General features: G+C 41.5%; 1 protein-coding gene and 1 long non-coding RNA gene across 9 annotated transcripts in view; both read right to left on the reverse strand.

The window, feature by feature from the left end:
• LOC309624245 overlaps positions 1-15089 on the reverse strand; it is a 39543-nt gene extending 24454 nt beyond the window's left edge. Inside the window, exon 1 of the long non-coding RNA XR_014241834.1 lies at positions 13995-15089. This is a non-coding gene — a long non-coding RNA (uncharacterized lncRNA). The remainder of the gene's footprint in view (positions 1-13994) is intronic.
• Positions 1-24112, reverse strand: part of SIL1 (SIL1 nucleotide exchange factor) — a 313671-nt gene that overhangs the window by 134693 nt on the left and 154866 nt on the right. The gene's annotated exons all lie outside the window — the stretch shown is intronic.

The following is a 24112-nucleotide window of genomic DNA, read 5'->3' on the forward strand; positions in this document are numbered from 1 at the left end:
ACCCACATGATCAGGTACAGCTTCTCTGCTGAGAAGCTCGGCGTCACAACCTGCATGTCAACTCCTCACCATTCCCAGTGGATGGAGAACCACCACCACATGGCACACATATAAAATGCCAGGCAACAAGAGGCAGAGAACACAGCGTTGCTGCCAATGGCTTTAGCTAGTACTATCTAGCACTTTCCACTTGAGAATTTTAAATTAATAAAGCAGCAAAATAACAACAACCGTGAAGCAGCTATGTAAGAGATAATACAGAAAAGGAGGTTATGTTTCCACATCAGCAGTCAATTAAGGCAGACTAGCATCAGCCATTTACTTTCTAAACTAGCACTGTTCAATAGAACTTCCTGTGATGATAGAAATGTTCTAAATCCATGCTGCCCATTGCAGCAGCCCCTGGTCACACATGGCTATTGAGCAATTGAAATGTCAGTAATGAAACCAAGGAACTGAACTTTAAATTTTATTTAATTCTGATTAATTTAAATTTAAATAGTCACAAATGGTTAGCAACTACCATATTAGACAGCACAAAAGTAGATCCACATTTCACAAATGACACAGCCCTGAAGTACTGTGAGGGCCCAGTCAAACATCGGATGGAAAAGGGCTTTGAGAGGCATGATGGCCCAAACATAAGCTGAAATCCTGGGGCCTTACAGCAGAGGCCCCTCTAGGGGATTCAAATCTGGTTTACAATACTGAGTATCTCTTGCCAGTTCCACTTCAGGAGATCCTAAGCCAAGGAGTAAACAAGAGCAGTGGCTCTCCAGAGTCAGAGAGGAAGGAGGCCAGGGATCCATTAGTACTACATCTCTTCTGAGGACAAGAATTATGGGTAATTCCCCTCTCTCCAAGCTAACTGTTATAACAGATACCTATTCCCTGAAATAAAAATGCTCAAGGTCATCTCCACAATTGAAAGGAAGGCTGAGTATAATTGAATGCAAACGTAAATAATAGATGAAAACAGGTACAGAATACCCTGCCCTCCCAAACAATTCAGATAACCCTTTCAGAGATGAAGGGAGATGAGATGGAAAATAACTTACTAAGGAGAGGCAAAGGGATAATGAACTGCACTGGATTTCTTTAGTTCAGATGGTGGCAAAAAAGAACTAAATGGAAAATTAAACTCTACTGAATAGCATCTTATGTTAACTGAAACCAAAAGGTTCAACGAAGTAAGAAAATAACTTCATAATCACTTTATTCATATACAGCCTGTGGTTTTCCTCCATTTCTGAGGTCTGACCCATTAGCAAATGTGCACTGGCTATACCAACATTTTCCAATTTCCGCTTTTCTTCTTCTCCATGCCAACTTCAAAGTCCCAAGAAGAGAAAAACCAAAGGGAACAGATAGGAAAACCTGGGATTTCTACTTTCTCTCATAGAGCCACAACTAACATCTTTCGGCAAATCTCCTAGGCCCATATTTACTTCTGATCTTAAACAGAAGAATTTCTTATGTAACTGAAGGCTACCATCTTCAGTGGGGGTAGGGGGTTAGGGGGGTGGATGCACGTTATTGCACTTGGCAATAGATTGTGAGTTGATGTTCTTTTCTCCAAATAAAGCTATACATAAACACAAAACTTGCTGGATACAGATTTTACCACCCATTGGACACCCTAATGAAAACAGTTAAACAATTCATTAGGATTTTTATTAAAAAGTCAACATGTGTCCAATCATTTTTACATTGCCACAATGCACAGAGTATGAACACAAATGGATCATTCCAGATAAAGCACTGTCTTGAAAGATGAAACACTGACCAGTTAGATTGTACCAAGTCCTGGCCAAAGTTTTCAGTCTTAATCTGACCACTATTCAAGTCCCTGCCAAAAACCAACCTGACAGAGCAGATATCTGAGGAAGGCAATCTAAAGTACAGGCTCTCTCCATTCTGCTAAGGGGACTCTATATTGTATCCCAGTTAAAACAGAAGAATGCTCACTGGATTTGCCCCTACAAAACAAATTCACTGAAACCTGCTTTCTTGTATGCTGTCAGGTTTTGTTCAGGTTCTATATAAGGAACAGATAGAAAAAAAAAATTCTGCATTTTCTGAAAAAATCTTGCTAAAGACATTGTCCAGTACATGATTTAATGTCTATTATAAAAACGCTTTTAGATCAGTTCTTACTAGTACCAGGAAAAAGCTCTCAGCAGACAACCTATTTTATAATTTTTGACTATTTTATTAGATGATAATTATGTGATTCATCATACTTCCCTTTTTCTCTTGCCTGCCAGGACATTCAGAATTACATTTAATGTTTAGATCCTGTAACCAACGTAGCCAAGGTAGTTATTATATTTGTTTTCCCCAATCCCACACCCACAAAGAGTTTAAATTAATTCTAATTTATATTTAAGCAATCATACATCTTTTACTAAAAGTTACTAAAAGTCCTTTTCATTAGCAGCCAGCCTCATAAAAGAGTTGTACTACCACACTATGAGCACAGCATTAATCCCTGTTATCACAATGTGGTGTCAATGGTAATTCACTTGATAAATTCCTATCCTAAGACAGACATTCAAGAGAAGTAAAGTGAGTACAGTCAAGGCACCAGGTAGGGAGGCATGAAACAGGATACAGCATCCTTCAGGAACAATGGGGGTAGGGGAATTCCCTCTCAGGAAATAGATTTGAACTGCAATATAAATTCTCGATAGGGCAAATATTACTCTTCTGCAGATAAGAAAACAGATGACGAGGAGCTCAAGTATCTTGCCCTAGTCCTTGGCTCTCTCCACTACACCATACTGCTGTGCCATGAGCCACTGATGTGAATAAAGCCTTCACAGACCATGTGGATGGCTACAAGGACCACAGAAGACAACCTAGATGGGGAGAAAGGCCATACCTGCTAAAAATGAGATATGCTCAAGCCATTCTCACTGTAGCCTATTAAGTGTGTACATAGTAAGTCATAAGATTTCTAACCTTTAAGGGTATAAGAGGGAAGGGGGGCAGAAAAGAGGAAATTAGCAGTTACCAATTAGTTACCAATTACCTCTTGATGCTAGGCATTAGAATAGCTTCTATACATATCTTATTTCATTTTCACAACAATTCTATGGGGTAGGTATTCCCATTTTAGAGACAAGAATATTTTGGTTATACAACTAGCCCAACTCAACAAATATTTACCAAACATCAAATTACCAGGCATTTTGATTCTGCAAACCACAGTGGTTCCTGTCTACAGTAGGCTTCAGGCTGGTGGTAGAACCAGGTCTCCAACCCAGATCTGTCTGAAGAAGGACTTCAAAAGCACTTCTTCTGGGCTTCCCTGGTGGCACAGTGGTTGAGAATCTGCCTGCTAATGCAGGAGACATGGGTTCAGAGCCCTGGTCTGGGAAGATCCCACATGCCGCGGAGCAACTAGGCCCGTGAGCCACAACTACTGAGCCTGCGCATCTGGAGCCTGTGCTCCACACCAAGAGAGGCCACGACAGTGAAAGGCCCGCGCACCGTGATGAAGAGTGGCCCCCACTTGCCACAACTAGAGAAAGCCCTCGCACAGAAATGAAGACCCAATACAGCCATAAATAAATAAATTTTAAAATAAAAAATAAAAAAATAAAGGCAGAAAAAAAAAATTAAAAAAAAAAAAAAGCACTTCTTCCACCACCGACACTGCCTCCCTCTGTCTCTGAGCCAGGCTGAGGACACATTGAGCCTGATAGTATTTCAGGAACAACCAAATCCTAACTGTCAACAACCTCTGCTGCCTAACCCCAAGAAAGCTTACTGAGGCCAAACAGAAAAGTCTCTCACTATGTGGTATAAGTCCGTTGATGCAAAGACCAGAATCTATGCTGATCTGGGGCCTGGCTCGCCTGCAAAGCAGATATCATTAAAGCTCAAGAGAGAGACTGGTGAGCTGGTAGAATAATAGATTCCCTAGAGGCTGGACAGCTCAGCCCCTTTAACCTAAAATTCTTCCATCATTTCCTCCTGCCATTCGTGGCAGGCACTAATCCACACTTCAATTACTTTGCGTCTTGATGGATTGCTGAGTTGAACTTATCTAATGCTAGGTTAGAGTCTAGGTTGCTACGTGGAAATGGATTCCTCTAGGGATCAGTAAGAACACAGATGAAATTTCCAAGCACATCCTTATCAATCATAATCATTGGGATTCTAGTCAGGAAGCTGGTAATAAATTAACGGCCAATTGATCAGCCCCATCAGGCATATAGCTCCTGCTGTTGAAAAAGCAGGGCCTTTAGTCCCTCCCAAGGCATAGGAGCACTAAAGCCCCAGGATACCCAGATATGTGTGGGGCATGGCAGCCCAGCTCAACAAAGATGCAGCAGCCACTGAGCATGAGCACCCAGCCAGACCCTACAGGTGTTCAAGGATTCAAATGATACCAACTCCTGATTCAGGAGCAATAAGTGGGGAGTAAGGCAAATCCAAGAATTACTATAATATGAGGCTCGATGTGAGTTTCATGGGAGAGGTTGTGGGGTGGGGTGGGGGTGGGAGTTGGAGGAGTGGAAAGTATAAGCACCTGCCACTGGGAAAAACTAGGGAGGAGAAAATCTGGATGAACCCTGAAGGCTGGGGACAACTTGTTTCTCATTTTTTCCTTGCTTTATGTTTTCTGATTACTATAGAAAAATACAACCATTTTATTTTAAAAATCAAATATTACATGAATATATAATCATCCTACAATCCCTATAATCATTACTTTTCTTCAAGAATTATCATTAAGAGGGCATAGTTTTCCAATTTTTTCTCTATACATTCATATGTATTTACTATCAACAATTTTTTTAAGAATGGAATCATAAATATATATTGTTATACAACATGCTTTTTACTCATCTAGCAGTATACCTTCCATATCATTCCATGTCAGCACATATACACCTACTTCATTTCTCAACAGTGTCACAGTATTCCATTGTAATATATATAAATCAACATGATTTTAACAGATAGAAATTATGTAGGCTGGGGGACAAGGGAGTGGAGAAATTGGGAAGTGGAAAAGCAGCTTCAGGACGAAAAGTAACATGAACAAAGAAGGAAAGTCCAGGACACACTCAGGGAAACAGAAGCAGTTCCATGGCTAGAAAATGAGGTATGTATAGGATCGTAATAGGAGGTAAGGAAGAAAGAGAGAGGTTACGGGGCCTCACAACCCAGGCTGAGAAGTCGGACCTTAACTCTGGTTACGGGGCCTCACAACCCAGGCTGAGAAGTCGGACCTTAACTCTGTAGGCAGTGGGGAAGCATTTCAGTTTCTTCAGGGAAAATTGATGTTACAATGGCTTAGACAGAAGAACAGTGGCTTACACAGACTGAAGCAGTAGGATATACCTGGAGGCAGATGCACCTAGAGTTGGGGAAACTGGGCAAGGAGCCACAGCTCAGTAAGAAGTCATGGGGTGGGAACAAGAGGGAGCAGTGGGAAGGGAAACAAGTGATGGAACACAGCAAAGCGAGGTGACTGATGAGAATGGGCTGGGGGGAAGGGAAGAAGAGAGATGCCAAAGTTTCAAGGTAAGGTAACTGGGAGAATAATGATGCCATAATTAAATAGGAAGAAGAATGGGTTTTGGAGGAAATTATGAGCTTGGTTTTAAAGAATGTGTAGCACCAATGGGACAGGTGGATATACATCAGGCAGCTGAAAATATGGGATGGGGGTTCAGGAGGTAAGGCTGAGGCTGGAAATACAGGCTTGGAAGTCATCGGCATGGCAATGAGAGCTGAAGCCAGAAATCCCTGAGGCAGAAAGTGAAGAGACAAGAAATAATACTTTTCTTTCGACAGCCTTGATAAAAGGCTACATCTGAAAAGTAGGAAGGAGAAAAGGAGTCAGAAAACAGGTAAGAATGGACCCCAGTGCAGTAATAGATGTAAAAGCAATTTGCCAAATTTAACTTCAATATAAATGAGAGTTATTAAAATAATAATAAACTACATTTATAGGCTATCTTCCTTCCCCCCTCTTCCAGCTCCAACTCCACTCCTAGAGCTAGCAATTAGACATCAATTCCAGCCCAGACCCCAGGACTCTAACTTCCACCCTATAGCAATTCTTCATTCTTAATCCAACATCCTGCAATGGTCCCACCTTTTCCCCTATATGAAAACAAGGTGAGGGAATCAAGGGGGCTGACAACAAATATTAGTGTCTTGGAAATGAGAGGTGCCATGAGGTCCATGTTACATCAAGAAGAGAGAGGCCACAAGGACACTGAGAGACTCTAAGAACCAAGATGGGGCTGATGGGTCACAGGCCTGGCTCCCTGAGGTAAAACAACAGCTTATGGGAACTGGGGCAATCAATGACCAGAGTGGGGGTCAGTCATATTGTTATAAGTTCTGGAGGGAGGAGGTGATAGACTGGGTGGGGCTATGAGGCTATGGGAGGGAGCTACTAGAAGCAGAAGAAAGCCACATAATTCTCAAACAATGGGGAGTGGGTAAAGCCTCCTCAGAGAAAAGATAACAAGACCACTCCCTTCATTTCCCAAATGACTACGTGTGGCAAGTATCCAGCCACCTGTCCACTTCCAGGTACACACCCTCTCTTCCTACAAGCCAGCTGAGGCAGTTCGCCCCTGTCTACCATCACCTGGGAATCTCCCTACCCCTCCCTGAACCACTGTGCCTCTGTTCCAAACTCTATCCCTCACCCTCTCTTTCCATGTTGAGCTATTACTAAGCCTGTCAAGCTGCTACCTCTGGAGCACAGATTCCTCTAAAAAGATGACACAGAATTCTGACCCCCTGCTTCCTGCCGCTGCTCGGCCCACAATGGTTCTTTCATTCACTCGTTTAGCAAACATTTGCTGACTGCTGACTAGGTGCCCTTACCATTTTGTGATTTTACTGACAAAGAATAGTGAAGTCAAAAACATCATGAAACATTTTCAAAATCCAAACCACTCCTGGTTCGTTGATTGGCTGAGAATAAAGTCCTTCTAATAAGAGAGATTTTGCTCCCCATGGGAACTTGTGCCCAAGTCCTCAAATGCCACGGCTCAACTCATTCTACCTGCTTCTCTACACTCTGAGAAGCAGAGTGTAATTTCTGGTGCCAACTCTACCTGCCCACCCAGCTCCTGTCCATCAACTTAGTTTCTAAGAACACTTCCTGGGGCAATGATGGGAAGAGTCGTCCTAAAGAAGTCTGCTTCCCATATGCCTCAACTCCAAGCTGTTCCAGCATGGTTCCCAGCTATACTGTGGCAGATATGCTCAGGTCCCCCTTTCAAGGAAAGACTTGCATAGGTCAGCAGGCAACCTATAGTGTCAGCTCTTCAGGGTTTGCCTCACCTGCAGAGAGCTACTTTGGTCAAGGTCATGATGTTCAGGGGCAGCCTGTAATTGGGGACTGAGCCAGGAATGGGTATAAAAACCTAACCATTGTGGCCTAATGTTAGGCAATCTGAAAAACAATACTCACTCCAGAACGCCTTGCTGGGATAGCCATGGCTTCATTGAGTTTGCATCACAGTTTGACTTCATTCTCTGTCCAATCCTACCTTCCTTCCCCTTCCTTTCACAGATGTTGGTCCCTTATAAATAGACTGCAGCCCATCATCAATCTCAGTGTCTGCTTCAGGACAACCCAACCAAAAACTTTTTATACTAGTGAAGCTGTAAAACCTTGTGGGTCCTATTTATGGCAGGACCCCAAGCTCTGGTATGGCTATAGCACTGTCTTGGAAGAAAGAAGCAGAAACAAGTAAACAGTCGCTCTGTGATGATGCAACATTTGGGGAACTTCCCCAAAAGACCTTTTGTGAACTGAAATAAATAGTGGACAAAGTGTCTAGTACCACCCACCAATCATAACCACGTTTCTCTAGTTAGCTCACTATACCCCTCTACTCAATCATTTATTCAGATCATCTACCCTCCCTGCAACCTCTGACTCCCCATTCTTAGTGGAGGCCTGGCCTTCTACATCATGGAGCATACAGAAGTTATCAGATGGGGTCTCCCCAGCTTCCCCCTTACAAATGGATGGAGTATATCTTTCCAAGAACCTTCCTCTTATCCACCCTCTCTCCTGAATCTTCCGCCTGTCCCTGTGTACTACAGTCTTTCCATCAGCATGTATACAGTCTCCAATTTCTCCAACACTGATGAACTTTGAAAACATTATGCTAAGTGAAAGAAGCCAGACACAAAAAGTCACATAGTGTATGATTCCATTTATATAAAATATCCAGAATGGGTTAATCCATAAAAACAGAAAGGAATTTGGTGGTTGCCAAAGGCTGGGGGGTGGGATGTGGGTAATGGGGAGCAACTCCTTTCCCTTTGGAGTGATGAAAACGTTTTGGAACTGGATAGAGGTGGTGACTGTGAATGTATTAAAGGCCACTGAATTGCTCAGCTTAAAATGGTTAACTTTAAGCAAAGGAAACCATAAACAAGACGAAAAGACAACCCTCAGAATGGGAGAAAATATTTGCAAACGAATCAACGGACAAAGGATTAATCTCCAAAATATATAAACAGCTCATGCAGCTCAATATTAAAGAAACAAACAACCCAATCCAAAAATGGGCAGAAGACCTAAATAGACATTTCTCCAAAGAAGACATACAGACAGCCAAGAAGCACATGAAAAGATGCTCAACATCACTAATTATTAGAGAAATGCAAATCAAAACTACAATGAGGTATCACCTCACACCAGTTAGAATGGGCATCATCAGAAAATCTACAAACAACAAATGCTGGAGAGGGTGTGGAGAAAAGGGAACCCTCTTGCACTGTTGGTGGGAATGTAAATTGATACAGCCACTATGGAGAACAATATGGAGGTTCCTTAAAAAATTAAAAATAGAATTACCATATGACCCAGTAATCCCACTACTGGGCATATACCCAGAGAAAACCATAATTCAAAAAGACACATGCACCCCAATGTTCATTGCAGCACTATTTACAATAGCCAGGTCATGGAAGGAACCTAAATGCCCATCGACAGACAAATAGATAAAGAACTTGTGGTATATATATACAATGGAATATTACTCAGCCATAAAAAGGAACGAAATTGGGCCATTTGTTGAGACGTGGATGGATCTAGAGACTGTCATACAGAGTGAAGTAAGTCAGAAAGAGAAAAACAAATATCGTATATTAACGCATATTGTGGAACCTAGAAAAATGGTACAGATGAACCGGTTTGCAGGGCAGAAGTTGAGACACAGATGTAGAGAACAAACGTATGGACACCAAAAGGGGAAAACTGCGGTGGGGTGGGGATGGTGGTGTGCTGAATTGGGCGATTAGGATTGACATGTATACAATGATATGTATAAAATTGATGACTGATTAAAAAACAACAACAAAAAAAATGGTTAACTTTAAATTATGTGAATTTCACCTCAATTTGTTAAAAAGACAAAAGAAAAATTTCCCTGTACCCGTTCGGGGTACGACCTTTTCTCATTTCCTTTCCTTTCTCTTATACTGAGAAACTTTTCAAGGGTTGTCTACACTTAAGTGTATCTCCTAATCCTCCGGTTCACTCCATAGCTCACTCACTCTACTCCCACCCAGTGACAACCACCAATGCTTCTTACTCCTCATCTTATGAGATTTTGTGGCAGCACCCGACACAAGAGATCAGTATCTCAGTCCTAAAGTACTCGCCCTGACTTCCTTGAGACTGCACATCTCTGGTTACCTCCTCCTCTAGAGCCTCTCCTTCCCCAGATTCCTTTGCCAGCTTACCCTCTTCTATCTACGTTTAGGAGTTGAAATTTCTCAGGAGTCAGTGTTTGGCTCTCTTCTGGGGTTCATCACATACACACACACACACACACACACACACACACACACAAAGGAAAGCACAGAAATAAAACTAGAATGATCTATTAGATAACAAAATAAAATATACTGTAAAGTCTATATAATTAAAATGGTTTGGTAACTGGCACACGAATAGCCAAAATTAGCTATGGAACAGGAAAGAAAATTCAAAGATAGACCCAACTGCATACGGATATTTAGTACACAATAAGGTAGCATCTCAAATCTGTGGGGAAAGAAAAGACTTTTTAATCAGTGTTGTTGGGATAACTTAACAGACATATGGAAAAAAATAAAATTAATTCCATTCCTTATGCCTATATATCAGGATAAATTTCAAACAAATCATATTTAAACATTAAAAATGAAACCATACAAGCATCAGGAGAAAACATAGGTGAATTCCTGTATAACCTGGGAGCAGTGAATAACTTTCCTAAATATGATTAAAAAATCCAGATGCAATAACAAAAATACTAATAAATCTGATTATGCAAAAATAAAAATAAGTTTATAAAGTTTTAAATGCATGGAAAATAGCATAAGCAAAGTAGAAAGACAAATGACAAACTGGGAAAAAATCTGCAACTTAATATAGTCAGCTCTCTGTAACCATGGGTTCCACAACCAACCATGGATTGAAAATACTCAGGAAAAAAAATTCCAAAAAGTTCTCAAAAGCAAACTTTAATTTGCCACACACCAGCAACTATTTACGTAGCATTTACAATGTATTTACAGCTATTTACATAGCACCTATATTGTATTAGGTGTTTTAAGTAATCTACAAATGACAAAACATAAAGGAGGTTGTGTGTAGGGTATATGAAAATACTACACCATTTTCTACAAGGGACTTCTGCATCATAGATTTTGGTATCTACTTGCATACACTGCTGATGGAAATGTAAAATGGTACAATCTCTATGGAAGGGAATTCAATAACATCTAATAAAATTACAACAGAATTTAACTGTTGACCCAGAAATCTGACTTCTAGGAACTGATTCTGAAGACATATTATCAACAACCTGAATGATCTTGGAAGCAGATTCTTCCCCAGGGCCTCCAGAAAAAATACAACTGGCTGACACCCTGATTTCAGCCTGAGACCCTCAGCAAAAGATCCAGTTAACCAGTACCTGGACTTCTGATCTACATACACTGTGAGATAAGCCACTATGCCACTCAGTTTGTGGTCATTTATTACAAGGCTATAATCTGTAATACAGACCTGCAGATGGGAGAAAGGGTTTACACCAAGACCAAGAGATGGGACTAAGTCAGCTTTGTGAGACCTTAGGCCATCTAGTTCAGCTGGATGGCAGGTAGGCAGAGCTAGGGACTTAGAATAGCTAAGGTTCTTGAGGCCCACTTTCCTTGCCTGACCATCCTCTGAGGGTGGGGGAGTAGAAGGTGAGGAAGAAGGTCGAGGATGGGAAGCCCCTGGCAGGCTGCACTGCTGGTAAAGAGCGTATGATCACTCACACTTTGATTCACATTCAAGAATCTTTAAGTACTTTGGTGTCTTTTTATTCTTTCCTTCTTTTCTTTTTTTTTTTTTTTTCTCTCTCCTGGACACTCAGACTTTAAACCAGATAGCCTTGAAAAAAAATTTTTTTTAACAAAAACGTAGCCTGTTATTTGGTACAAATTTCCCCTTTGTAAGCTTTCCCTTTATATGAGTCTATTTCTGCAGATAATTGAACCCAACTGTGATATTTTAATAGTTTTAAGAAAGTACATTCTGCTCTACTTGCAAAGGGAGGGGACCGCTTGGCCTCTTCCTTAAGACAGGCAAAATGGAAGGGGATGCAAGATGCCCTGTTTATTTGTTTCCAAGACGAATCTACTCCAGGCCCAGGCCCAATCCATGTACCCAGCAGCGAGTAGGCCTTTGTTCAGAGAGCATCACATGTGTGACGGGCACAGCACCAAAAACATAAAGCAAAATTGCTGCATATTCGGGCTCAAGACAAGGGAAACATGAAAACAACAAGAGATGGAGAATGCAAAGCACAAAGGAAATATCTTTTATCTTAGAGTTTGGTTGTTCCTGATGACTTTTGTCCAGACTTGAAATCAGTGTGACTCCATTCTTTGGGAAGTATGTGCTATGGAGGCTTTAAAACATATTATGAAGGGAGACCTTCAAGATGGCAGAAGAGTAAGACGTGGAGATCACCTTCCTCCTGACAAATACATCAGAAATACATCTACCTGTGGAACAACCCCTACAGAACACCAACTGAACGTTGGCAGAAGACCTCAGACTTCCCAAAAGGCAAGAAGCTCCCCACGTACCTGGGTAGGGCAAAAGAAAAAAGAAAAAACAGAGACAAAAGAATAGGGACGGGACCTGCACCAGTGGGAGGGAGCTGTGAAGGAGGAAAAGTTTCCACACACTAGGAACCCCCTTCACAGGCGGAGACTGTGGGTGGCGGAGGGGGGAAGCTTCGGAGCCACGGAGGAGAGCGCAGCGCAAAGCGGAGAGATTCCCACACGGAGGATCGGTGCTGACTAGCACTCACCAGGCCGAGAGGCTTGTGTGCTCACCCGCCGGGGTGGGCGGGGGCTGGGAGCTCAGGCTCTGGCTTTGGAGGTCAGATCCCAGGGAGAGGACTGGGGTTGGCTGCGTGAACACAGAATGAAGGGGGCTAGTGCGCCACAGCTAGCCGGGAGCGAGTCCGGGAAAAACTCTGGACCTGCCTAAGAGGCAAGAGACCATTGTTTCGGGGTGCGCGAGGAGAGGGGATTAAGAGCGCCACCTAAACGAGCTCCAGAGACGGGCGAAGCCGCGGCTATCAGCACGGACTCCAGAGACGGGCATGAGATGCTATGGCTGCTGCGGCAGCCACCAAGAAGCCTGTGTGCAAGAACAGGTCACTATCCACATCTCCCCTCCCGGGAGCCTGTGCAGCCCGCCACTGCCAGAGTCCTGTGATCCAGGGACAGCTTCCCCTGGAGAACACATGGCATGCCTCAGGCAGTTGCAACGTCACACTAGCCTCTGCCGCCGCAGGCTCACCCCGCATTCCGTGCCCCTCCCTCAACACCGCCTCCCCCCAGCCTGAGTGAGCCAGACCCCCTAATCAGCTGCTCCTTTAACCCCGTCCTATCTGAGCGAAGAACAGACGCCAGAGGGCGACCTACATGCAGAGGCGGGGCCAAATCCAAAGCTGAACCCCAGGAGCTGTGCAAACAAAGAAGAGAAAGGGAAATTTCACCCAGCAGCCTCAGGAGCAGCGGATTAAATCTCCACAATCAACATGATGTACCCCGCATCTCTGGAATACCTGAATAGACAATAAATCATCCCAAAATTGAGGCAGTGGACTCTGGGAACAAAGATATATATATTTTTCCCCTTTCTCTCTTTTTCCAGGTATCTGAAAGAGTCTTGCTTCTCCAGCCGAGTGTCAGGCCTGAGCCTCTGAGGTGGGAGAGCCAAGTTCAAGACACTGGTCCACAAGAGATCTCCCAGCCCCACGTAATATCAAATGGCGAAAGGTCTTACAGAGATCTCCATCTTAACGCTAAGACCCAGCTCCACTCAATGACGAGCAAGCTACAGTGCTGGACACCCTATGCCAAACAACTAGCAAGACAGGAACACAACCCCACCCATTAGCAGAGAGGCTGCTTAAAATCATAATAAGGTCACAGACACCCCCAAAACACACCACTGGACACGGTCCTGCCCACCAGAAAGACAAGATACAGCCTCATCAACCAGAACACAGGCACCAGTACCCTCTACCAGGAAGCCTACACAACCCACTGAACCAACCTTAGCCACCGGGGGCAGACACAAAAAACAACAGGAACTACGAACCTGCAGCCTGCAAAAAGGGGACCCCAAACACAGTAAGTTAAGCAAAAGGAGAAGACAGAGAAACGCACAGATGAAAGAGCAAGGTAACAACCCACCAGAACAAACAAATGAAAAGGAAATAGGCAGTCTAACTGAAAAAGAATTCAGAGTATTTATAGTAAAGATGATCCAAAATCTTGGAAATAGAATGGAGAAAATACAAGAAACATTTAACATGGACCTAGAAGAACTAAAGAGCAAACAAACAATGATGAACAACACAATAAATGAAATTTAAAATTCTCTAGAAGGGATCCATAGCAGAATAACTGAGGCAGAAGAACGGATAAGTGACCTGGAAGATAAAATAGTGGCAATAACTACTGCAGAGCAGAATACAGAAAAAAAAAATGAAAAGAATTGAGGACAGTCTCAGAGACTGCTGGGACAACATTAAATGCACCAACATTCAAATTATAGGGGTCCCAGAAGAAGAAGAGAAAAAGAAGGGGACTCAGAAAATATTTGAAGAGATTATAGTTGAAAACTTCCCTAATATGGGAAAGGAAATAGTTAATGAAGTCCAGGAAGCAGAGAGAGTCCCATACAGGATAAATCCAAGGAGAAACACGCCAAGACACATATTAATCAAACTATCAAAAATTAAATACAATGAAAAAATATGAAAAGCAGCAAGGGGAAAACAACAAATAACATACAAGGGAATCCCCATAAGGTTAAGAGCTGATCTTTCAGCAGAAACTCTGCAAGCCAGAAGGGAGTGGCAGGACATATTTAAAGTGATGAAAGGGAAAAACCCACAACCAAGATTACTCTACCCAGCAAGGATCTCATTCAGATTCAACAGAGAAATTAAAACCTTTACAGATAAGCAAGAGCTAAGAGAATTCAGCACCACCAAACCAGCTCTACAACAAATATTAAAGGAACTTCTCGAGGCAGGAAACACAAGAGTAGGGAAATATCTACAATAACAAACCCAAAACAATTAAGAAAACGGTAATAAGAACATAGATATTGATAATTACCTTAAATGTAAATAGAGTAAATGCTCCCACCAAAAGACACAGACTGGCTGAACGGATACAAAAACAAGACCCAGGGCTTCCCTGGTGGCGCAGCGGTTGAGAATCTGCCTGCTAATGCAGGGGACACGGGTTCGAGCCCTGGTCTGGGAAGATCCCACATGCCACGGAGCAACTGGGCCCGTGAGCCACAACTGCTGAGCCTGCGCGTCTGGAGCCTGTGCCCCGCAACGGGAGGGGCCGCGATAGCGAGAGGCCCGCGCACCGCGATGAAGAGTGGCTCCCGCTTGCCGCAACTAGAGAAAGCCCTCGCACGAAACAAAGACCCAACACAGCTAAATAAATAAATAAATAAATAAATAAAGTAGCTATTAATTAAAAAAAAAAAGTGATAACTCTTGGGAAGAAACAGAGATCGCTTTAAAAAAAAACAAAAACAAAAACAAAAACAAGACCCATATATATGCTGTCTACAAGAGACCCACTTCAGACCTAGGGACACATACAGACTGAAAGTGAGGGGATGGAAAAAGATATTCCATGCAAATGGAAATCAAAAGAAAGCTGGAGTAGCAATTCTCATATCAAAAAAAATAGACTTTAAAATAAAGACTATTACAAGAGACAAAGAAGGACACTCCATAATGATCAAGGGATCAATCCAAGGAGAAGATATAACAATTGTAAATATTTATGCACCCAACATAGGAGCACCTCAGTACATAAGGCAAATGCTAACAGCCATAAAAGGGGAAATGGACAGTAACACAATCATAGTAGGGGACTTTAACACCCCACTTTCACCAATGAACAGATCATCCAAAATGAAAATAAATAAGAAAACACAAGCTTTAAATGACACATTAAACAAGATGGACTTAATTGATATTTATAGGACATTCCATCCAAAAACAACAGAATACACTATCTTCTCAAGTGCTCATGGAACATTCTCCAGGATAGATCATATCTTGGGTCATAAATCACAGCTTGGTAAATTTAAGAAAATTGAACTCGTACCAAGTATCTTTTCCGACCACAATGCTATGAGACTGGATATCAATTACAGGAAAAAAATCTGTAAAAAAAAAAAAAAAACACATGGAGGCTAAACAATACACTACTTAATAACCAATACATCACTGAAGAAATCAAAGAGGAAATCAAAAAATACCTGGAAACAAATGACAATGAAAACATGACAACCCAAAATCTATGGGATGCAGCAAAAGCAGTTCTAAGAGAGAAGAGTATAGCAATACAATCCTACCTCAAGAAACAAGAAACATCTCAAATAAACAACTTAACCTTACACCTAAAGCAATTAGAGAAAGAAGAACAAAAAAACCCCAAAGTTAGCAGAAGAAATCATAAAGATGAGATCAGAAATAAATGAAAAAGAAACGAAGGAAATGATAGCAAAGATCAATAAAACTAAAAGCCAGTTCTTTCAGAAGATAAACAAAATGGATAAATCATTAGCCAGACTCATCAAGAAAAAAAGGGAGAAGACTTAAATCAACAGAATTAGAAATGAAAAAGGAGAAGTAACAACTGACACTGCAGAAATACAAAGGATCATGAGAGATTACTACAAGCAACTCTATGCCAATAAAATGGACAACCTGGAAGAAATGGACAAATTCTTGGAAAGGTACAACCTTCTGAGACTGAATCGGGAAGAAATAGAAAATATAAACAGACCAATCACAAGCACTGAAATTGAAACTGTGATTTAAAATCTTCCAACAAACAAAAGCCCAGGACCAGATGGCTTTACAGGTGAATTCTATCAAACATTTAGAGAAGAGCTAACACCTATCCTCCTCAAACTCTTCCAAAATATAGCAGAGGGAGGAACACTCCCAAACTCATTCGACAAGGTCACCATCACCCTGGTACCAAAACCAGACAAAGATGTCACAAAAAAAGAAAACAACAAGCCAATATCACTGATGAACATAGATGCAAAAATCCTCAACAAAAACTAGCAGACAGAATCCAACAGCAGATTAAAAGGATCACACAACATGATAAAGTGGGGTTTATCCCAGGAATGCAAGGATTCTTCAATACACACAAATCAATCAGTGTGATACACCGTATTAACAAATTGAAAAATAAAAACCATATGATCAACTCAATAGATGCAGAAAAAGCTTTCAACAAAATTCAGCACCCATTTATGATAAAAACCCTCCAGAAAGTAGGCATAAAGGGAACTTACCTCAACATAGTAAAGGCCATATATGACAAACCCACATCGTTCTCAATGGTGAAAAACTGAAACCATTTCTTCTAAGATCAGGAACAAGACAATGTTGTCCACTCTCGCCAGTATTATTCAACTTAGTTTTGCAACTTTTAGCCACAACAATCAGAGAAGAAAAAGAAATAAAAGGAATCCACATCAAAAAAGAAGAAAAGCTGTCACTGTTTGCAGGTGACATGATACTATACATAGAGAATCCTAAACATGCTACCAGAAAACTACTAGAGCTAATCAATGAATCTGGTAAAGTAGCAGGACACAAAATTAATGCACAGAAATCTCTTGCATTCCTATACACTAATGATGAAAAATCTGAAAGAGAAATTAAGGAAACACTCCCATTTACCACTGCAACAAAAAGAATAAAATACCTAGGAATAAACCTACCTAGGGAGACAAAAGACCTGGATGCAGAAAACTATAAGACACTGATGAAAGAAATTAAAGATGATACCAACAGATGGAGAGATATACCATGTTCTTGGACTGGAAGAATCAATATTGTGAAAATGACTATACTACCCAAAGCAATCTACAGATTCAAAGCAATCCCTATCAAATTACCAATGGCATTTTTTACAGAACTAGAACAAATAATCTTAAAATCTGTATGGAGACACAAAAGACCCCGAATAGCCAAAGCAGTCTTGAGGGAAAAAAACGGAGCTGGAGGAATCAGACTCCCTGACTTCAGACTAAACTACAAAGCTACAGTAATCAAGACAATATGGTACTGGCACAAAAACAGAAACACAGATCAATGGAACAAGATAGAAAGCCCAGGGATAAATCCACGCACCTATGGACTTTATTTTTGATAAAGGAGGCAAGAATATACAATGGAAAAAAGACAGCCTCTTGAATAAGTGGTGCTGGGAAAACTGGACAGCTATGTGTAAAAGAATGAAATTAGAACACTCCCTAACACCATATACAAAAATAAACTCAAAATGGATTAAAGACCTAAATGTAAGGCCAGACACTATAAAACTCTTAGAGGAAAACAGGCAGAACACTCTATGACATAAATCACAGCAAGATCCTTTTTGACCCACCTCCTAGAGGAATGGAAATAAAAACAAAAATAAACAAATGGGACCTAATGAAACTTCAAAGCTTTTGCACAGCAAAGGAAACCATAAACAGGACGAAAAGACAACCCTCAGAATGGGAGAAAATATTTGCAAACGAATCAACGGACAAAGGATTAATCTCCAAAATATATAAACAGCTCATGCAGCTCAATATTAAAGAAACAAACAACCCAATCCAAAAATGGGCAGAAGACCTAAATAGACATTTCTCCAAAGAAGACATACAGACAGTCAAGAAGCACATGAAAAGATGCTCAACATCACTAATTATTAGAGAAATGCAAATCAAAACTACAATGAGGTATCACCTCACACCAGTTAGAATGGGCATCATCAGAAAATCTACAAACAACAAATGCTGGAGAGGGTGTGGAGAAAAGGGAACCCTCTTGCACTGTTGGTGGGAATGTAAATTGATACAGCCACTATGGAGAACAATATGGAGGTTCCTTAAAAAATTAAAAATAGAATTACCATATGACCCAGTAATCCCACTACTGGGCATATACCCAGAGAAAACCATAATTCAAAAAGACACATGCACCCCAATGTTCACTGCAGCACTATTTACAGTAGCCAGGTCATGGAAGCAACCTAAATGCCCATCGACAGACGAATGGATAAAGAACTTGTGGTACATATATACAATGGAATATTACTCAGCCATAAAAAGGAACGAAATTGAGTCATTTGTTGAGATGTGGATGGATCTAGAGACTGTCATACAGAGTGAAGTAAGTCAGAAAGAGAAAAACAAATATCGTATATTAACGCATGTATGTGGAACCTAGAAAAATCGTACAGATGAACCAGGTTGCAGGGCAGAAGTTGAGACACAGATGTAGAGAACAAACATATGGACACCAAGGGGGGAAAACTGCGGTGGGGTGGGGATGGTGATGTGCTGAACTGGGTGATTGGTATTGACATGTATACAGTGATGTGTATAAAATTGATGACTGATTAAAAAAAAACCCTACAAACAATAAATGCTGGAGAGGGTGTGGAGAAAAGGGAACCCTCTTGCACTGTTGGTGGGAATGTAAATTGATACAGCCACTATGGAGAATAGTATGGAGGTTCATTAAAAAACTAAAAATAGAACTACCATACAACCCAGCAATCCCACTACTGGGCATATACCCTGAGAAAACCATAATTCAAAAAGAGTCAGGTACCACAATGTTCATTGCAGCTCTATTTACAATAGTCAGGACATGGAAGCAACTTAAGTGTCCATCAACAGATGAATGGATAAAGAAGATGTGGCACATATATACAGCGGAATGTTACTCAGCCATAAAAAGAAACGAAATTGAGTTATTTGTAGTGAGGTGGATGGACCTAGAGTCTGTCATACAGAGTGAAGTAAGTCAGAAAGAGAAAAACAAATACTGTATGCTAACCCATATATATGGAATCTAAGAAAAAAAGAAAAAAAGGTTATGAAAAACCTAGGGGCAGAACAGGAATAAAGACGCAGACGTAGAGAATGGACTTGAGGACATGGGGATGGGGAAGGGTAAGCTGGGACGAAGTGAGAGAGTGGCATGGACTTATATACACCACCATATGTAAAACAGATAGCTAGTGGGAAGCAGCCGCATAGCACAGGGAGATCAGCTCGGTGCTTTGTGACCACCTAGAGGGGTGGGATAGGGAGGGTGGGAGGGAGGAGATATGGGGATATACGTATATGTATAGCTGATTCACTTCGTTATAGAGCAGAAACTAACACACCATTGTAAAGCAATTATACTCCAATAAAGATGTTAAAAAAGAAAAAACAAAAACATATTATGACATATATCAACTTCCAACACAGGAAAAACTTGCCATTGAACAAGCACTGCCTGAAATCCTCCAGAGCTCAGTCAGGTCCATCTGTCAACCAACATTTCCCCACTTCTTGCACCTGAAAAGGTGCCGACAGTACAATTCTCCACCCAACACCACCTCCATTAAAGCATCAGAGGAATGCAGAGGACCTCCTGGTATGGGCACCGAGTATGGAAGAGACTGGTCCTTCTCCACTCTGTTCAATGGAGGTCCTCAAAACTCTCTTTCCGTCCCTTGCCCATTACACTTCTATCATCCACATATTTTTCTTAGACAGTGTGAATCTATACTTTTAACCATGCATTTACTATACATTGTGTGAGGCAGGTTTGCTTTAGTTCATCCTAAATTTAGTCCCCTTGAGGTCAAGCAGTGTTGCCAGGTTCTACTGACCAGAATTTGCTAAACCAGTCCACATTTCCGCCATCTTTATCCTCCAAGTTTTCAGTGCTTGTCACAGAGAAGTTCCATACATATTCGTGATTAAATGAATTTTCTTTCACTGGCTTTACTTTCCTAGATCAGAAAGTCCTATGCTTCCCTCACTGTCCTCACTATCCATACACATTCCACGTCTGTCATGCCAAACCAGCCAGTCCTGGAACACAGGTTTAACCATGGGGGGAGGTGGGTGTAGGGAAGAGGGTGTCTCTCATAAACCAATCCTCACCTTCAAGAGGAACAATTTCTGCCAGGAAAGTAGTAAATTGCATCATTTACTTGTTCTTCCTGCTGATGGGTGAACACATTGGAAGCACACAACCCACTTCTGCCATGATTCTCATTTCCATGTGAACTCAAGTAGAATAGAAACAACAGATGTCATTTCCTCCATTAAAATGGGACACCATTAGAAATCTCAAAAGAGAAAAGAAAACTCAAACACAAAATCCTCATGTTGTTTAAGGACAAAAGGGTGATACAGAGGAATTCATTCTTTCATTCATTAACAAATATTTCTTAAACACCTGCTATAAGCTAAGCACAGTTCTGAGCCTTGAAGATCCAGATATGAGCAAGACAGGCCAAAATCCCTATTCTCTCAGAATTTTGTAGTGTGGAAATAGACGATGAACAACATTAGTAAAATATACAGTATTAGATAGCTAAGTACTAAGGAGCAAAATAATGTAGGGAAAGGATATGAAATGACAAGGAAGGAAGAAACTTGTTTCAGATGGTGGCCAGGGAAGGCCTTGTTTGAGATGGTTACTTTTTTATTTTGGGGATAATTTTAGATTTATGGAAAACTTAAAATGATAATATAAAGATTTCAAAATATTCCTGTACATCTCTCACTCAGTTTCAGTGCCTCTAATGTTACGATCTTCATTACTGTAATACATTTGTTAACATTAAGAAATCAACACTGGGGTGTGGTCAACACAGAAGAGCAGGAAGACCTTGACTGAGCCCACCTCCTCCCATTAGCCCACGAAAATTATAACTATTTACAGAACAACTATCAATGAGAATGACCTGAAGACTAGCAAAAAGATTTTCAGGGACTTTCCTGGTGGCACGGTGGTTAAGAATCCACCTGCCAATGCAGGGGACACAGGTTCGATCCCTGGTCTGGGAAGACCCCACATGCCGTGGAGCAACTAAACTCATGCACCACAACTACTGAGCCTGTGCTCTAGAGCCCACGAGCCACAACTACTGAGCCTGTGCACCACAACTACTGAAGCCTGCATGCTCTAGGACCCGCATGCCACAACTACGAGGCTGCGTGCTGCAACTACTGAAGCCCGCGCGCCTAGAGCACGTGCTCCACAACAAGAGAAGCCACCACAATGAGAAGCCTGCTCACCACAACAAAGAGCAGACCCCGCTCATCGCAAGTAGAGAAAGCCCGTGTGCAGCAACAGAGACCCAATGCAGCCAAAAAAAAAAAAAAAGATTTTCAATGACTTAAAGATATAAAGAAGGAACCACAACAAGACTCGTAGGAGGGGCAGTGACATGGGAGTCAAGACATACATCCTTGGGTAGGTAACCCACAAATGGGAGGATAATCACAATTGCAGAGGTTCTACCCAAGGAGTTAGGGATCCAAGCGCCACACCAGACTCCCCAGCCTGGGAGTCCTACACTGGGAAGACAAGTCCCCAGAATGCCTGCTTTAAAGGCCAGTGGGCTTGCATATGGGAGACATGGAGGGCTGTAGGAAACAGAGACTCCACTCTTAAAGGGCACACAAAAATATCTCACACGCTCCAAGACCCAGTGCAGAGGCAGTAATTTGAAAGCAGCCTGGGTCAGACCCACTTGCTAATCTTGGAGAGCTTCCCACAGAGGCAGGAGGATGCCCCCTAGGGACAACGACACTTGTGGCAGCCATTGTGGGGCGCTCATTCTACCACAAGGACACTGGTGCTGGTAAGCACCATTTTGGAGTCCTCTCTCTAGCCTACTAGCACCAAGGGCTTATCTGCCCACCAGCAGGTGAGTACCAATCCTGGGACACCCTGGGCCCTGTTGCCAGTGACACTGGAACCTGGCCCTGCCCAGCACCAAGCTAGTGACAGCCCCAAGATCCCCTGGATTGCAAGCCAGCCATTCCATGACCCAGCCCCACCCACCCGTGGCCAGCAGCCTCCATATGAGGTAGGGCCTAGTAGCCAACTAGGCTGGGGGCTAGTCCCACCCACCAACACATCCACAGTAACTGGTGCTACCACAAGAGAAGGGCTTATGCAGCTCACATAGGGGGCACCCCTAGAGCATACAGCTCTGACGATGAGGGTAGAGTGTGCTGCTGGGCCCCATAGGATGTCTCCTACATAATGCCACTTCTCCAAGATCAGTAAACATAAATGATCTCCTAATACACAGAAACAAGATAAAATCTCAGAAGAAGAACTAAGCAAAGTGGAGATTAAGTGATCTACCCAATAAAGAGTAAAAGGTAATGATCATAATGATGTTCAACGAACTCAGGAGAAGAATGGGTGAACACAGTGTGAAGTTTAACAAAGAGTCACAAAGTATAAAGAGGAACCAGAGATGAAGAACACAATAACTGAAATTAAAAATATATTGGAAGGAATCAACAGTAGATTAGATGATACAAAGGAACAGATCAGTGAACTGGAAGAAAGAGTAGTGGAAATCACCCATGTGAATAGAAAAAAGTATTTTTTCAAATGAGGTCTCTTAAATAGTTTAAGAGACCTCTGTGACAACAGCAAGCACACTAAAACTTGCATGATAGGGGTCTCAGAAGAAGAAGAGAGATAAAGGGGCAGAGAACTTATCTGAAGAAATAATAGCTGAAAATGTCCCTAACCTGAGAAAGGAAACAGATATTCAGGTCCAGGAATCGCAAGAAGTCCAAACAAGATGAACTCAAAGAGATCCACACCAAGGCACATTGTAATTAAAATGGCAAAAAGAGAGAGAGAGAGAAAGAGAAAATCTTAAAGCAGCAAGAGAAAATCAACTAGTTACATACAAGGAAACTCCCATAAGACTGTTGGCTGACTTTTCAACAGAAATTTTGTAGGCCAGAAAGGAGTGTCACCATATATTTAAAGTGATGAAAGCAAAAAACCCACGACCAAGAATATTCTACCTGGTGTGACCATTAGTCAGATCTGAAGGAGAGATAAAGAGTTTCAGAGACAAGCACAAGCTAAAAGAGTTCAGCACCACTAAACCGACTTTACAAGAAATGTTAATGGGACTTCTCTAAGCAGAAAAGTAAAAACAACTAGAAATATGAAAATTACAAAAGGAGAAATCTCATTGATAAAGGCAAATATACAGTAAAGGTATCAGAAAAACACTTATAAAGTTAGTAGGAAGGTTAAAAGACAAAAGTAGCAAAATCATCTATATCCACAATAAGTAGTTAAGGGATACACAAAACAAAAAGATGTAAAATATGATGCCAAAAACATTCAATATGGGGAGGAATTAAAATCCAGGGTTGTTAGAATGTGTTCAAACTTAAAAGTTCCCCAACTTTAAATAGTCGTGTGTGTGTGTGTGTGTGTGTGTGTGTGTGAGTATTTGTATATAAACCTCGTGGTAACCACAAGCCAAAAATCTGTAACAGATACATACACAAAAAAGAGAAAGGAATCCAAACATAACATTAAAGATAGTCATCAAATCACAAGGAAAGAGTGGGGGGGGGAAAGAATAAAGGAACAAAAAAGAACTACAAAAGCAACCAGAGAACAATTAACAAAACAGCAGTAAGTACATACCTAAC

This window comes from Balaenoptera borealis (genome assembly GCF_965194805.1).
Source record: "Balaenoptera borealis genome assembly, chromosome: 2".
Lineage (NCBI taxonomy): Eukaryota > Metazoa > Chordata > Mammalia > Artiodactyla > Balaenopteridae > Balaenoptera > Balaenoptera borealis.